Raw genomic sequence first — 18,077 nt, 5'->3', positions numbered from 1 at the left:
GCAATAGTACCTTCTTTTTGTTAACAGTGTATCCTCCTTAACACAAACAAACACAATCAGATTTTCAAAGATAGGAAGCTCTACCCTTTCCACTAATTGTCCAATCAGAAGGTTACTTTTCATATTAACCAATCCAATGCTTGTTGCAGTTAAAGAACAAGAGAAATGCCATTTCTTCTAGTGGTTAACCAATCAAAAATGTATTTCCCCACTTCAAATTATTGGCCAATCCTTGGCACAAACAGACTCCATTGTGATGGCATCAAAATGGAGGAAGTTTTAGATGTGAAAATGGAAGATTCTCCCCATAAATTATTAATGTATCTAGCAGAATAACCAAAGGAACTCTTCCAAGGATTAGATGCTGTAGTAATTTCTTACTTTTACTTACAAAGCTGTGGATGCAAATAATGGGAATATGATAAAGTTCTTTAATTGCAACAATCATTTGCCCTCTGTGTCACGGATTAGCATTGGAGGGTCAAGTTTATTCACTTGTGGGAGAAATGATATGATTTTTAAGCGACGAGATAAGCGCGTCACAAGCAGCTTATAAAGATAAGTGAAGGTTATCTGTTGATTATTCTGGCAACAGTTTTCAGAGTGGGAACTTGGCTAAAAAAAAAAAAAGAGGAATTATCTGACCTATGATTGACACTTCTTAGCATCTTGCTGTTTCTATTGGTGTCTAAGGTCTTTTTCCTGCATTAAAATTTATTATATGTTAATAAGCACTGTAGCTTATAATTGAGTGGACATTATTATATTCCCATTTTTTGCTCATATCCATGGTCGTGTATGTAGGGTTTCGTAGCCTATTATCAGTGCTTTTCCTTAAACCTAGCTCAAAAAGTTTTGTATCTACAAATGATGCAGCTACTGTCCAAAACCTCATCTATTAGCTTTTCTCTACTAATGGCTTTCTGACAGCACACACACTCTGAATAATGCTGATCTCAAGCACTTTAAGATATCCTCACACCTTGATTTTTTTTTTTTAATGGGACATCACTCTGCTTCCTTGGAGGCTGTTGCTGCTTTAACTGGGACTGAGAGCTGGGCAGAATATTTCCATTTATTGATCTTATAGGCTGTTATATCCAACAGATTGTTCTACACAGCTGATAATGAAACATTCATAAAATTATAATATCAGACAAACTTAAACAAATACCCACCAACCCTCAAAACTACCAATTTTCACTAAACACAGAGATTTAAAATTCTTTTGTGAAGCCCATTTATACCTCAATACCATATGCTTGAGCAAATAATAAAACCATTAAACTTGCTTCCTGAACTTTAAATAATGATTCCCAACTCTTATCTAGTCTGGTAGGGAATTGCAAAGAACAGGGTCAGATGCACTAAAAGCAGAAGCTCCAACCTTACTAGGCCATCTGTCAGCAGCAGAAGGTATAATCAAATGCCTTATACTGACTGACTGCAGATTTTTAAAAAAAAGTTGCACAAGGATTCAAAAAATTGCTAAACATGGTACTCTATCATCTGATAATGCTTTAAAAATGAATGTGCCCAGTTTAAATTGTATTTGCTGGACTATGCAAGGCCATAGGCATCCTTCACTTCCTGCTCTACCTGCGGGGTGCTCCTAGCCCTGGCAGCGTCACTTCCTATTTCCTTACCACTTTACATACTAACAAGCAGCTATAATTCCCAGCTTCAATTCAACTACCAAAATCTGATGATACTGCTGGAATTCCCTCACATGATAATTCATCAGAGTCTATGGGTCCCTTTTGCAAAGCCTGCGCTCCGAGGCCACTTTTAGCATGGCTGTACAATGGCCACAATTTATTTTATTGCATTAATGGCCACGTGCTAATTTCCCAATTAGCATGTGGCCATTACTGTGTAAGCCCTTACCATCGCCTATCTTGTAGGCGGTATGGGCTCAAGCGTTAACCCTGCGTTAATTGGCAGCGTGTGACAATTTGCCTGCTCTAACTGATTAGCACAGCATACACCTACTCTCCGTCCCCAAACATGCCCCATGCTAAAAATATTTTTATATTTTTTAGCACTGGATTGGCATGTGCTAATCCCAGAACTACTGTGGAATGCCAGAGCACATCCTAATCTAATCTAATACACAATTTATATAACACACCTATCCCAACAGGAGGTTCCAGGCAGTTTACAAAAGAACACAACAAAATTGAAAAATAAAAAACAACAAAAATACATCATAGTAATAAACCTACAATTATCCATAAAATGTATCAAATAAAAATTTTAAGTTTTTTGCATAATCACATATAATCTGAATTGGAACAGTTAAATTATTCCACATAGAGATGGCCTAAAAAGAACAGAGAATCAAGCTGACTCTTGAAATGTTTATCCTTAAAAACTGGATATTTCAATTGTAAACTCTTATGAACTCTAACAGAATTATACAAACAATTAGAAAAAAAGTTGAATTAAGAGTTCAGATGTGTTCCCATATAGAGGAAAATGGGACGATATACTGCCTTTCTGAGTTTTTTTTTTTTTTTTTTTGCAACTACATATATTCAGGTACTTATTTTATACCAAGGGTGATGGAAGGTTAAGTGACTTTCCCAGAGTCACAACTTAGCTGCAGTGGGAATTGAACTCAGTTCCCCTGGATCAAAGTCTGCTACAAAAAGTGATTTATCTTGGGGGAAAGAGCTCTAGAGCACTTGCTAATGTTTATAATTTTTTAATATATATGTATATATGTTTTAATTCTCCACCAGTTGCCGATTAAAGCAACAAGATCTACAATTACACTGAATGAAAGGAATTAAATATATTTATTGGATTACATTAACCTGCATTACCAGGTCTAAGAGCATGTGTAAAGAACAGAATATATATATTTAGCTTTAAAAGGCTTTATTTTAAAATACAAATCATGTAAATAATATTGCAAATGAGAGGTAGGTCTTACAGATCTTTACAGAGAATCTGTGCTTAAGTAAGGTAGCCAGTAAGTTAAGTGCTTAAGTAAGTTAAGGTTATAATTTAACTTACAGGAGAGTCTTTGTTACAAAGCATGCTGTGGTCCAGCTGATTGATGAGCACATGGTCAGCAGAGATGGATCTGGATTGCAGCTGAAGAGAAGAATCTGATTCCCAAGAGCAGGCAGGTACCGAGAGAGAGAGAGAGAGCTGGGCTTTTCCAGCCTTTTTATAGTCTGCAGAGAAATATGAGTGCATATCCTGTGTGCATTTGCTTCCTGGTTTGCACTCGACCCTGAGTAGTTGTAAAGCATTGTGGTATCTTGGTCTCATGTCTTATGACATCACAAGACTTCCTGTCTGGATTTTGCTGACAAATGGTTTATTGAAGTGCAAGGTTTCCTGCTTGAATCTCTGTGATAGATACTCCTTTCATAAGATTTGTCTGGGGTGGCCAGCAGGTGTCCTTTGTCTTTAGTAGCTGGATTTTACACCTTTCCCGCCTGCCTGTCTCCTTGCCTCTACTGGTTACCTTTGATCTTTGTTGTGTTGATCAGCCAGGCTTTTTTGATCAGAGGAAGAGAATCAATTTAAAACTTTGAAACAGTCTCTTAGTCTTTTGTTAAAGAGGGAGGAAGGAAGCTATATCTCAGTACCTTTTGTCTCTGTTAAGTGTTTGTAATTGACTAGCCCTGCTATCAAAGCCAGTTTCTGCTGCAGTTTCAAATATATTTTTAAAGCTGTATTTTTGTATCTGATTCAGCATAATCAATATTATGCTACACATTTCAATAATTCTGCTGCATATTTAATTCTGACAATTGAACAGACATCATGATACAAGTCCACTGCACTAACCACTAGGCTACTCCTCCACTCCACATCTGAAAAAACTAAGCATACAGCCTTAAAGGTAATTTGTGCCTTTTAGCCTGTGTGTTAGTGCTTTCCACAGCTTAGTAAATGGGCCCCTATATCTGCAAAAAAAACAAACAAACTGTTCCATAGAGAACAGGGTGTGCCTGCTATTCTGGTATGTTGGTAATAGCTTTACCTGCTGCTACTCTCCTTGTTCCACCATTTTCTAAACATATTTCACTGCTTCTGTCATCTTTTGTCCCTCTGTAGAGATGGAAGCGGACAATTGGTCTTTCATATTTTCACTGGAAGCCACAGCTTAGGTAGTGAACTATAGGGGATAATTAAGTTATTTTTTACTACTAAATCCATGTCTACCCCTTCCAAGCATTGTAAATCAACTAGACCAGTCTTTGTTTCAGTACTGTGGGTTGTAAGCTCTATAGAAAAAGGACTCTCTCTCTCCCTCTCTCTCTCTCTCTCTCTCTCTTATATTTGTCTGTATAGTATTACATATGCCTTTTAGTGCCTTTGGAATAAGTGGTAGTAGTAGAAAAAGCAGATGACTACTTGCTAGACCAACCTTAAGCACCACAATGTCAGAGTAGGGAGCCCCCCCTAAGAATCTGCTCAAACTGAGCTTTATCTATTTCTTGGATTTGGACAACACCCTTCCTTACAGCTTTGAGCAATACCTGTTCCAAACGGGTGACATATTGAAACAATTTCTCCCCAGGCTTCTGCATGATAGTCTTGAAACGGATGTAGCAGTCCTCGCTATCAGGGCCACCGAGAGGCGGGGCGGGGGGGGCCAAGATGGGCTCTCTCTCTCTCTCCTGATAGTACTCGTGTGATCGCGTCCCGACAGGAGCAGAAGACAGAAGACTCCGGCGCCAGGCCCTCCCTTAGAGGATGGGGAGGAGCAGACACAGGACTTCGTGGCCTCTGGTTTGGCTGACAGGGGTCCCCCAGGCCCCTCCAGCAGAGGAAGCCTTCCTCCAGTACTGTTCTTCACTCCGTTGCATAGCCTGCCCTGCATCTGCTTTCCCCCTCTTGTTGCGCATGCTCGGTTTTGATGAAATTGAGCATGCACAACGAGAGGGGGAAAGCAGCCACAGGGGGCAGGGCAGGCAATGCGGCAGAGTAAAGAACAACACTGGAGAAAGACTTCTTCTACTGGCGGGGCCTGGGGACCCCCACCAGCCAAGGTATTTGGAGTTGCAGTGGGGGGGGGGCAGTAGCGGTGATCCTGAGGAGGCAGCAGTGACAGCCCTGGCCCGGCCTGGCTCAGTCTCTCGGCAGCCCTGCTTCCTGGCTCAGTCTCTCAGCAGCCCTGCTTCCTATCTTCCAGACTACCATACATGCCTTCCAGTAATTCCAAGCAATTTTTAGCAGTAGCATCTGGCTTAGATAGGGTCAAGGATAATACTGCATCGAGAGCTGGCACCTGCAAGCTTTCCACCACACTTTCTTTTTCTCTCCCTCTGAACATTGCTATTCCTGTACAATTTGAAAAGCTAACATCATCCAATGGTCAAAAGTCTCCTCTCCTAGGGCAGTAGGCCTGAAAATGTTTTCATCCACTTATAATGACTGGTGACATAGTGAGGCTACAGACACTTTTCCAACACCTTCCCTATAGTACCAGCTACTACTTTCTCCTGAGGCTGAACGCCAGATATATCTGGCAATATTATCCCTTCATGTTTCAACAGTCTTTTAACTCTTTTTTTATAAGCAGTGGGAATATGAGGGGGCATAACCTGCTCTTCTACTACCTCTATGGGGACATGAGCCCTCCCCTAAATGTATCATAGGAGGCAATCCTACATGGTCTCTATCTAGAACAGATACAAAAAAGCAACAAATGTCAATGGACATCATCAGTTTCACCTTGATTTTTACATGACCCAACATTTCAAATCCCTCCAGACCCTGCTCATTCATAGATGGATCTGGCAGACACTCCAGAAAGTAAGAAGGCCTGGCATGATCCACTCTCTCCCCCTTACAAGGGCCAGTCAAACCCGGTAAGTGGGGTAAGCACCGCAGGGGGGTGCCTACATTCAAGGGTGCCGCTGCGCCGCCATACCGCGCCACCTTTGGAGGTTTAAATCTTTAATTTACCTCCATCCCAGCCCTGCCCGTCTCTAGCCTTTCCTCCCTTTGTGAGTTTGTTCCCTCAGAGTCCCACCTTCTGACATCATTTCCTGTTTCCTCGAGGGCGTGATTCTGAGGGAACGAACTCACTCCATGCCCACTATGCATCTTCCTTCTGTGTCGCTATCACTCTGTTTAGTATTTCCTGTTTGGTGTCCCTGCTCCTATCCTCCTACCATGTTAAGTATTCCTCTTCTCTGTGTTTGTATTCTTGCCCTATCCAGTATCATTCTTATGTGTCCCCATCCCCCCTCATGTGTTATCATCCCTTTGTGCCCCTCTTCCACCACCCCCACCTGTCTAGTATCATCTCTCTATGACTCTATCCCTCCCCATATCCAGCATCTCTCCCTCTCTCCTTCTCTCCCCCTTCCTTATGCCTTCATCCCCAGAAATTCAGCAAAGGTCTATCTCTTTCCTGCCCCTGATCCCACTTCTCATAGGTCCATTATCTCTTTCTCTCTCCCCTTTCCTCACATATCTCAGCCATATTTCATTTCCTTCTACTCCCCCCTCCCTGTATTTTCCTTCCTTTCCCTGCAGGTTCTGCATCCTCTATATCTCCCCCTTTCTTGTGGCATGGCAACTCTCACTCCCTATCCTCTCCCCCCCCCCCCCCCCCAAAGTCTGATATCTCTCTTCTTCCCTTCACCCCACCTGCAGTCAGGCATATCTCTTTTTCCCTTCCCTCCTCTCCCCCCCCCCTCACAGTGTGGCATCTCTCTTCTTCCCTTCCACCCCACCCACCATCTGACATCTCTCTTCCCCCCACCCCAGCAGTCTGTTATATCTATCCTTCTCTCTCCCTCGGCAACGATGTGGTGGCTCTTTCTCCCTTCCCCCTCCCAATCATGGGAGTAGTTTGACTGATTCATTGGGGGGGGGGGGGGGAAGGTGAGGCTTGGTACATTAGCATATCATTTGCATATATACATCTGATACATATTCATTATGGTTATTTAAAACACACACACACAAACCAGAGTACAACACTGAATATGAAGCCAGCATATTAAAACTGTAAAATTAACTGAGATGAGCCAGAACCATGGGAAATTTCTCTCATTATGCCCCTCTCACATTCACATGAATTAGTAAGGGGAGAGTACACTTTCCCTCTCCCCCTCTCTAGGCCTAATACCCGCACCCTCCCTTTTTCTCCTTGTCCGAAACCCAGCTCTTTCTCCCTCCCTCTCTCCCGCCTTACCAGCAATTTACCATACTATGCCACATGAATAGAAAAGAAATATCCCCCCTCCACCATCACCACCCCAACATTCTTCCCTCACCACCACCCTCTTACAGGCAGCACATTTTTTTTCTGCCCTTCATCCCCAGAGGCAAACACTTACCCCTCAGGTATAACCTCTTGTCCCCCTCCACTGACTGCACTTACCCCAAGGGACAGCTCACAGCAATCTGCTGCCTGAGGCAAGGGATGAGGTGGCATCTCCCCAGGCACCCAAAAGATAGGGCCCCCTGAAAACTCAGATCAGGAAGGAAGGTGAGGAGTTCTCGTTCTAGTCAGGCAGTAGCCCCAAGAAATAAAGAATGCAATTTATATTCACAAGCTATACAAAACAAAATCTGCCAATGCTAGTTATACTGAACAGAAATTATTTGAGTTAAATTATGTTGCCTGGAACTCTAATATATATAAAAAAAAAATACTGACCCCTGACTCTACATTATCACAGTGTTAAATGCAAGCATACATTCTGCATCCACAGGAGCCTTCTTCATGCAACAATGAGTTCAGAGCTGAACTAGAATATTTCCCCATAGAATTCACCATACAAAATAAAATATGATTCTGGTTTAATCTCAGTATCACCAACATAATCCCTCTCCATTAGCAGACATATTGAGCCTGATATTCAGCCAGCAGCAGCCAGTGTTTTGCTGACCACTGCCAGCTTTATTCCCAGATATTCAATGCCAGGTCATGTCCAGACACCAGTAATGAATATCCAGACATACACAGCTGGATAAAACATAACTAGTTAAATGTGATATTCAGCATTTAACCAGCTAGGATGAACCACATGACGACAGGACTGTGTTTTATTCAGTTCTATATATGTGGTTATCCTAGCCGGCTAAGTGCTTTATCCCCCTTACAATTTACTATACAAAAATATTCTAATTGTGATTATCACCTCAGGAATAGCATGCGTTCCTTCCACTGCCAGACAGTTGTTTAAAACAGACGGGTTTTTGTTTGCATCATAACTCTATATACAAGATGTGAAGACCACTGGTGTTGAGCATCTTTATACTGGGTGACAACTAGGGCTGCCAAACCCAAAACCTGCTTTCGAATAAGGCCAGAGACTTTATGAAATAACACAAAACCCTACAAAAAGGCACTCAAAGCCTATACAGAAAACTTAACACACCATAACAGTCCTAAAACCTATGAAAGACAGTGCTATAAATATTACAGTGTGCCCTAGAGCAGCAATATACCTGAAATTGGGAAACTGAAACAAGCTGGACTGTTACACATCCCTACACAGACACTGCATGCTTCACCTCAGTCACACATGCAGAACATGGATAGACCCTCATGTGATACAAAATAGGGAATCACAAAAAAACATGCAGATAACTGAAATGGAGACCCACCCACACACACACACAAGAAAGATAGGCTTTATAAGCAATGCAAATACTGGTAAAAGAGAAACAGAAATGTATTTTCTCCTATACTCTGCAAAATACAAAAATAGACAAAAAATATATACATTTCACAAAGCAGGCACCTCTCAGTTCTTAAAGTAAAAATACATTTTCTCTCTTAGACCTCTGTCATCGGAGCATTTTATTTTTCTAATTGGGTTGGTCCCAATCTCTTCCACTCTCCACGTGTCAGTCTTCTCCTAAATTATTTTCCAGGTTGGCTTTTCCATTTCATCTCTTGCCTCGTCTTCTTCCTTTTCTTCCCTTCTCTACATCTGTCCTGCTCTGATCTTTCATTTTATGTTTCCCCCCCCCCCCTCCACACACACACACACTTTTCTCTGCATTTCTCTTACCTCTTGTCTTTAGTCTCCATTTCATTTCTCATCTACCTACTAGCTTTTACTATTTCTCTCTCATTCCCTCTCCAGCATTCCCATTGCAACCTCTGTCTCTCCCCTCCTCGGTCCCCTAAACGCCACCCACCATCTTTCACCCACTTCCTTAGGCCCCCATTCCCATCCTCTGTACTCACTCTTTTAGCCCTCTTCTACCCTCCACTGCAACTCATCACCCTATAAGTCCCAACATCCTCGTCTCTCCTTCCTTCCTTTGCCTTGAAGGCCATTATCTCTTTTACCCTATACCCCATGTCCTATTGTCTCTCTTTTACCATCTTTTTAACCCCATTTTCACTCTCACTCAGTTTCTTCAGAGACTCATCCCTTTTGTCCCATACTCCTGTAGGTGTGTTTTCTTGTCTCAGCTTTGCTGGTCTGAGGCTTGGTTAGGCAGAACCATCTTTGTTGAACCAATATGGATTCTTCAGCCTGAGGCCTCAATTCAACATGAACCAGCTTTTTAAAGGAAAACTACTTCTTGGCACAGCTGAGCTGGTGACTTCAAGGACATGTTTTGTATGTGCACTGCCTTCCAGTTTTCTCCTGGAACTTGCTGTCTGAGTGATTTTCTGATATATAACAGTGCCTATACCCCTCCCTAGTACTCCCATCCATTTTCAATGTCTCTCATCCTCTTTCCAATCTTCCAGGTCATTCACATTATGTCTCTATCCCCACATCATCCCCTTTTTTGCCCCTTTTCTCATCCCTCAGTTTACACCCTCACTTGTTCTCCCAACCCATCAACATACCCCCATTCATATCTAAAACTGCCAAATATTCACTGTCCCTTCAAAATGCCCACTCCGCTTCTGCTATCCATAATTCTCTGCTCTGCTCCCCAACACTCTCCCATTCAATCACCATTCCCTGTCATCTGCTCTGTTCCTCCTTTCCCCCATTCCCACCCCCTAGTCATATCCATCTTCTGATCTGTCCCCCTCCCCTTAGTCATCATCTGCTCTATTCCACTTCTCCCCCAACCCATAGTACCATCCAGTTTCTGCTCTGGCCCCCTTCCCCTCCACCCGCACCTCCTAGCCCCATCTTCTACTCTGTTCCCCACCTACCCCAAACCCTTTAATCCTGTGTCCCTGCCCCTATTCCCTTCCCCATGTTCATCATCTGCCCATTATGTCCCCATCCCTCCCCCAGTCCCCATGTTCCTCCTCCTTCTTTCCCCCTTTTACCTGAACTCCCACCCCAGGGTCAGCATCTCTAACTCTTCTCTCCCATGAATGTGTGAGAGGAGGGGGCTTTGATGTAGTGCGTGTTTCACACACCAAATACATGTGACTTGGTATGTCTGTTGTACTGGCAAAAACCTCCACTTTAGTCAGCCTTAGTTTCTTGAACCCATCCAGGACACCTCCTCTCCACAATGGTCTCAGCAGGGGTAGAGGCAACCAAAGACCTTGTGCTATCCCCAACAACAGCATTTATAAACTTCAAACTCCTCCTGTGCTGTCATTCAACAAACAGGGACATTTCTCTCAGCACTTTCCCATAAATAATCCCTTTTGGGGCTGGGCTTCTCACTCTCTCCTTCCAACCAGTTTCCTTCCTCTCCCCTAGTAACTCTAGGGAGTGGGTCTCCATCAAGCTAGTAATCCGCATTATAATGGAGGATTACATAAGAGGTGAAGGAAAGGAGACCATCAAGTAGTTTAAAGGACACAAAACAAAAAAATGAAAAATAACCTAGAAATGAAGGACAGCTAGAAAAATAGAAGGGAAAAAGATAAGTGTGACAGCTTTGAACAGCTTGAAAAAGGTCACATATGCCCCGTAGGCTGCCAGCCACACATGAGCTAGAGTGGACTGTCATGGTAAATAAATAAGGGAAAGTGGGTTGGAATACAATTTACAACATGCTTGTCATCTGGCAGGAGAAGAGACGAATTGCATATCCCACTGGGCTGGCAGGACACTCGAGAGGCTGACTTGCTTTCTATAGTTGTTGGCCAAAAGGAAAAACAGAACAAACCCTCTCTTTTCATTTTTGTAATGTACTTTGTAAAGGCTTTTGATGGAACAAAAATTGAGCTTCTGTGTTGAGTCACTTGGATGAAGCAACATCATCTTGGATGTCACTGCGTATCACAGAAACAGAGACTGACTGTTGAAAGCTGTTACTGACAACGTACACACAAGAAAACCTCATCTGGGGGCCAATCCGGTGACCTAGTTGTTGGTTATCTATACTGTAAAATTTAAGACTTAAGTTTGGACACATCAGAAGTCAAAAACAAAAAGCAAAAATAGTGAGATTTAACCTAGAGAATTCACGACTGAACTTTAACGCAATACCTTGTTTATTTCCCATTACGAAAATGTATTCTCTTTATTTGATTGCCTAATCCTCTCTGTCACCTGCATTATAACTATGTATTTCTTATTCCGGAATTGGCGATCGCCATTACAGAACAATGTAAGCAACATTGAGCCTGCAAATAGGTGGGAAAATGTGGGATACAAATGCTACAAATAATAATAAGTCTAAACAGAAGCATAACCAGGTTTTGATATCAGGGGGAGCAGACCTTTTATAAAATAGGCATCAGTGAGAAGCTGAAGGACTAATCTGCATAGGCACTATTTTATTTAAAATCCGTTTAGGGGAGTCGCTGCTCCCTTTGCACCCCACCTAGTTACACCTAAAACTAAAATTAAAATGGTCTGATTTTAATATCAGTAGGTGAAGCTGCACTGAACCTTCTCAGGGAATGTGTGAATGTATATTATGGTAATGAGGATGTTGTATGAACTTGTATTACATTTGGTGCTGTTTTGCTTGGTTTGTGTGTATGGTTGTGAGATAGGAATTAAGAATGACTCAAATGGCGCTTCACTCAAAGTTGTTGATATTAAAATTACAGACAACAAAAGGCTATGTTGCTCACCTGTAACAAGTGGTTTTCATAGATAGCAAGATTGAAGGCAGACAAATGGGTGATGCTATCCAGTGGTGCTGGGATGGAAGTGCTCTATCAGAACTCTGAACTCATTGTAAAGTTCTGAGCATGCACGAGCCTTCCCACATGTAGCTTTATTCTCATTTTCTCAGTTAGCTCCAAAACTCGGAAATTTTACAGTGGCACTACAGAACAGGCTCTACTACAGCCTCAGATATTATGGCATACCTATTAGAGCAGCAAGCTGGTCCCAGGAGTAGGTTAGTGGTCAGTGCAGTGCACTTTAGAGAAAGGGACCCAGGTCCATATCCCACTCTAACTAGTACACTTGTGGTGGAAATTGTGAGCCTTCCAAACCCTCACAAAATACAGACTATACCTATAGATAGGAGATACCTGCAGACCGGAGGGAGGCCTTTTGTAGGAGTGTACACTTAGGTTCAGTAGGTGTTTAGGTGTTCCTAGAGGGCTCACAATACAAAATAAGGATATTAAGGTGAGATTTGTACCTGGGTCACTTTATGTGAAGTCCACTGCACTGAGCACTAGGCTGCTCCTCTGCTCTACTGGGATGTCTGTGTGGCCAGTTTCCTAGGAATGGTGCCACACAGCAATCCCTATGGCTTCCTTTTGTGCATTTTTCTCTAGGAGACCTTTTTTCAATGGTACCTAAAGAAATACGTATTGAGCACAAAAATGTCTGAAAAATAGTAATTTTCAAAACAAAATAAAGTTGACATTTTTCTGGTTTGAAAATAGCTATGTTTAGGATGAGAATTTTAGGTGTTTTCAACAAAACATCCACAGTTGGACAACATATTGAAATGCCCCTCCTGGGACCTGTTCTGTAGTGTTCTGGGTAAAAACGCATAGCGGAACTGATTGTGCAGGAGTAGTTTGAGTGCTCCAAGGAATGATAAACATTAAAGAACTTTGATAGTATAATAAAGAAAATCAATAAAAACAGCAAAAGAATTCATTTTGTTAGGAAAACGTTGTCACACATCTGTGTGGAACGGAAGAAACAAAACTATGAAGCTGAGAAGATCTCTATATATGGAATGGGCCATGAATGCTCAGAATTTTAGAGCACGTCCCTTCTTGCACCATCAAATGGCATCACCCACTTGTGTGCCTTTAAGTCCTCCGTATTGCAGAAAATGGTTCCTTCTTGCCTCCCTACCAACAAGTATCAAAATTCTAGTTAGCTGTAATAACTGGTGACACCAACCCACCGATATTCAGCCGGCAACAGTCAGCGTCTTTTTAAACAATGACCATCGCTGGCTAAATTAGCCCCTGATATTCAGGGCCAGGCCATGACCAGGCATCAGCACTGAATAATGGGGGTAAATATGGGTGAGCTGGACTCTAGAGTATATGTGGGCCTGGCCAATATTCAGTCAGGGCCTATATAAGAGATATGTGGGCCCAGACTGAATATCAGGCCGGAACCCATATTTATTTTTTATTTGAGCCCCTTTTGAGCTATTTCTGCCCCCCCCCCCCCCAACAAAGATCCCTCTCCCCAACCCTCAGACAGTATGAAGGCCCAACGTTTCCCCCAAAATGCCCTCCTCCGCCTCAACCCCCAGCAATTCAGATAGGACTCTCTAGGCCTACCTGCATCCCTTGTGGTTATTGAGGGCAGGAGCACAGCCCCCTTGTGATGTGCTTCCAAAATGATGGTGGGAAACGATTTAAGCAGGCAGAAGAGGCTCCTGCCTGCTTTAAAATGCTTTGAAAAATTGACCGGCCAGTGTCTATTGCAATGTTACATCTTCCTTTTGTCAAAGATAGCATTAAGCATTTACAGAATGAGAAACAGCTAAATAAATATGAAAAGGATTGCTAAATTCACATATCAAAATTAGAATTACAAATTCAGTCTCTGACAGTTTCAGGTCTTTCATATATTGTTCTGTTGGTTCATCAGAGTATGTCGTGCAAATACTGGGTTTGCTTAGTGTAATAAGGGGTTAAGATAAAGAAGAAAAGTTTTTTTACCTGGGAAGTCTTGTGGGGGAGTCCGGTCCCACCTTGTGGGAGCGGGGGTCGTTCTGGGGCTGTTCGGGTGGTCCGGAGGGACGGGGTGTCTTCTGGGCAGCTGTGTGACCGAAGTGAATGCCGTTTAAGTCGGCGAAGAAAGGGAGGGGAGCGTCGGAGGAGCGCTCTAGCGGGAGCAGCGCCGTCATTTTTAGATTCCTGGGGGACGTTTGGTTACGTCCCCGGGTCGGGGGTTTAGAGGCCCGGGGTGCAGAGACGCGAGGAGTCTGTTTTGGGGCCGGCCTGCGCTGAAGAGATGGGGAGGTGGAGTGGAATCGCGACGAGTTGGCATGCGCGCGCGTGCATGAGCGGGTGCGTCTTCCCGTGTAGGCCGAAGCCGGGGCCTAAATTTTGGCCCGGCCACGGAGGTTTTTTTGTTTTTCCTCCGTTTTTGAGGAGAGGTCACCGGGACCGGAACTAGCGGGGGTCTTAGCGTAAGAGGAAATTTTTCTTTCAGGTAAGGGGGTATTTGGCCCCAAATTTTATTTTTTTTATATTATTTAAAATGTGATAATAGGTGTAGAGGGGCGTAGATTCTGAACGGTTTAACGGATTTGAATTCTGTTTCCAGATTTGGGTTCAGGGGGGTTAGTTTAGGTAAATTCGGGGGGGGGGGGGGTGTAATTTTAAAATTGAGGTTTAAGGGGTTAATTCAATAGGGGGACATTTTGGGGTGCTTCGGGGGGTTTAAATGGTCCGATTTTAATAATTTCGACGTATTAGGTCCGGGAAAGGGTCTTTAAGTTTTGGATAGGTTTTTGGGGAGTTTTGGGTTTTCGGAGGAGTGTTATGGGGTAATGTTTGATTGTGGGGTAAGGAAAGGGTTAATTTGAATTCTAAAAATATAGGGATAATGGGGGAATTTATATCCGGAGGCATGGAAATTTTGAAGTTAATTGGGAAGAGTTTAGGGGTAAAAAAATGGGAAAATATATGTTTTTAATGATTTTTAATGGGTAAACAGTTGATTAAAATGGAGAATGGAATTTTTGTTAGGGGTTCCATGATGGACAGGTGGAGGAATTCTACATCAAGTAGAGCAACTGATTGGTTGCCTGGACGGCGGAATGTTCAGGGAAGCTCCGTTGTCTAGGCAACGGCCGAGTGGGCAGTTGGGGAGAGAGCTTCTGAACACAGATGGAGAAGGGTGTGTGTGAAACAGCTGTGCGAAAGGAAGGCCTACAAAGTATGAAAATTGTTTAAATGACAAAGTTTAGTGAAAAAGTGAGTTTTATGGTGGAATGAAAGTGATTGAGAGGAAAACAATAAAAATTTTATGAATGAAAATTTAAATGAAAGTTGAGATAGGGGTTAAGTCTTGAGTGACTGGGGAGTGTACATGGGAAATTGAGAAGAGCTGTAAAGAAGAGTGGAGCTCTCTGTGAGAATAGGAAAAAAGTCAATTAGCATAGGAAATTTAGTCTAGGGTATTTGATTAATTTATTTTTATTATCTAGAATGGCCAGTGTATAATTTAAACCCTTCCATTAGGTATACAGAGAAAAAGTTAAGGAGTAAGGGTTTTCTCTTCAGTTACTTTGTTAAGGACAGGTGTAGGAGAAAGAAGAAAATCCTAAAAGAAAATACTTGACCATAAGAATACTGATCATATCAAGGGCCCCAACGTTTCAAGAAAGGTCAAAGAGCCAGCCAAGAACAAAGAAGACAACAGAGTGTGGTAAAGAAATTAAAGGAAAAGAGATAAAAAGAAAATAAACTTAAACATACTTACCGTTATGTTGTATTAAGTGGTCCAGGACCTGAAAAACAAAAGTGAAGAAAAGTATCAATTCTTTGAGAAAAGAGAGAAATGAAATAGAATTGCAAATAGATAAGAGACAAAGGAGAAACAAACGTTTGAATACTTATCTGATGTTTTTTTAAAATGATGTTTTGTTAACGAATCGAAGAGATGTTAACCTAGAAAATAGAAATTAAAGTAGTTATTTTAGGAATATATATATATTTGTTTATCTGACAAATAAATTGTTAAATTTTAAAGTTTATTGAGGACTGGTTATTTGGTTTAGTAATTGTTGTACCTTATATTTTCCCTTGTTCTATCCTTATTTCCCTAAATTACCTCCTTTCCTATAACCTTTTCTATATTTTGGAGTGGACACCGTCCCTTGGGAGTCAGACAGCCCGGAAACAGGTCACTGACTACAGTTCGAGAGAAATTTTATTTGGAAATTGGGCGTGGTCTGCTCCTGAGGGGCGGAGTCCATAACATTAGGTGCTCACTTTTGTAGCAGGTACTGACCTGCTTAATCTCCTCAACTGTCTTTCCATGTATTACAAATGTCTCAACCTTTCTCTTCAGCCCATAGTAGTAATAACAACTTTTATCTTCCTCTTCTTTTGATCTGAGATGCCATTAAAGATGAACTCAGAACGTTTCCAAAAACTTTCTTACTCTTCCAGAAGACAGAGGCAACTGCAGGCCATGTTTGGCAACTGCATGCCTGCAAATTCCTTAATTAATGTGAAATACTATGGGTCATTCATTTTTGTGAACCAGTCCATGAACTGCAAACTTCTCGAGCATCTGACATCATGTATGTTTTGCTTGCCTTACGAGTAGGATTGTGAGGTAAGAATTAAGAATAACTGAAGAAACACATTTACTTAACTCAAAACTGGCTACAATAACAACTACAGCAGTGGCTCCCAAACCAGGTCCTGGAGGCACCCCAGCCAGTCAGGTGTTCAGGATACCCACAATGAATATTCATGAGAGAGATTTGCATGCACTGCCTCCACTGCATGCAACTCTCTCTCATGAATATTCATTGTGGGTTTCCTGAAAACCTGACTGGCTGGGGTGCCTCCAGGACCAGGTTTGGGAAACACTGAACTACAGAAAACAAAATGGTTCCTTCCCTCCTTCCTACCAATAAGTCTCAGACTTCTATCAGTATAGTGACACGTGAGGGATACTTCTATAAGGAACAGCATAGATTTTAGTGAAAAGAACACATGCAAATGGCAATATTCTAGTCATTTATGTGCATACATGAGCGCATACGTTTGTAAATGATTACTTTCTGGCTAAGAGCTGTTCTGTAAATATATGAAAGTGGATGGAGTTAGGGTGGAGCTTGGGTGGGGCACCTATTTACATATGTAAATTAAAATACTATAATCTATGCACATTCTTTAACAATCTGGGCACTATCATTTACACTAGCTCTGTGACTGGTGGTAAGTGTTTGTGCCTAAAAATACAGGCATGTATTTGACCCATGTCAGCATTCTATAAAGAAATTTAGAATTGGCTTTAAATAGACACCTCTCACACACACACGTACCTACATACATGCACACACACACACAATAAAGATTAATATTTAAAAGCATGATGTCTTGATGAGGCTGACATAAGGCTGAAGGTTTGCCTAGAGACCTTGTCTTTCCAAGTTTGTTGTTGTTTGCTGTAAAGGTAGTTTGTGAGTTATTTGGATGCTTCTTGGAGTACTTTGTGTGATGTATCTTATCAAACACTTTGATTTTTTTTCCTCTGTTGTGGGCCCTTGATCCTTTCTTAATATTGCCTCTTAATGATGCATGCCACTACCTTCTCTTACATGAGCACGCAGCTATAGAATGCACTACCTACAGACCTGAAAACAATCGACGAAACAACTATCTTTCGCAAATCTCTGAAGACATATTTCTTCAACAAAGCCTACAATGAGAACCAATAACCTCTGTAATCCACCTCACCAACCCACTCAGTTATGAAAGCCCACCTGCTATAACTACCCTAATCACTCCCTTCCTTCTTCTCTCTTCCCTTACTTAATCTCTGCACAATACTAACTGTATCTGATATCCTGGAATGACAATGTTAACAAGACTATGTAAGCCACATTGAGCCTGCAAATAGGTGGGAAAATGTGGGATACAAATGCAATAAATAAATAAATAAATAATTACATTTACTCCAACCATAGGGCCTACATTTTGGTGCTCTGGAGGCATCACCCTTAGCCCCCAGCTGTTATTTTAGGATGTTCTTCAGATAAGCATGTCTTTAATTATTTTAGACCAATTTCATCTGTTC

Source organism: Microcaecilia unicolor, chromosome 5 (assembly GCF_901765095.1).
Source record: "Microcaecilia unicolor chromosome 5, aMicUni1.1, whole genome shotgun sequence".
NCBI lineage: Eukaryota > Metazoa > Chordata > Amphibia > Gymnophiona > Siphonopidae > Microcaecilia > Microcaecilia unicolor.
This window is presented reverse-complemented; position numbering follows the sequence as displayed.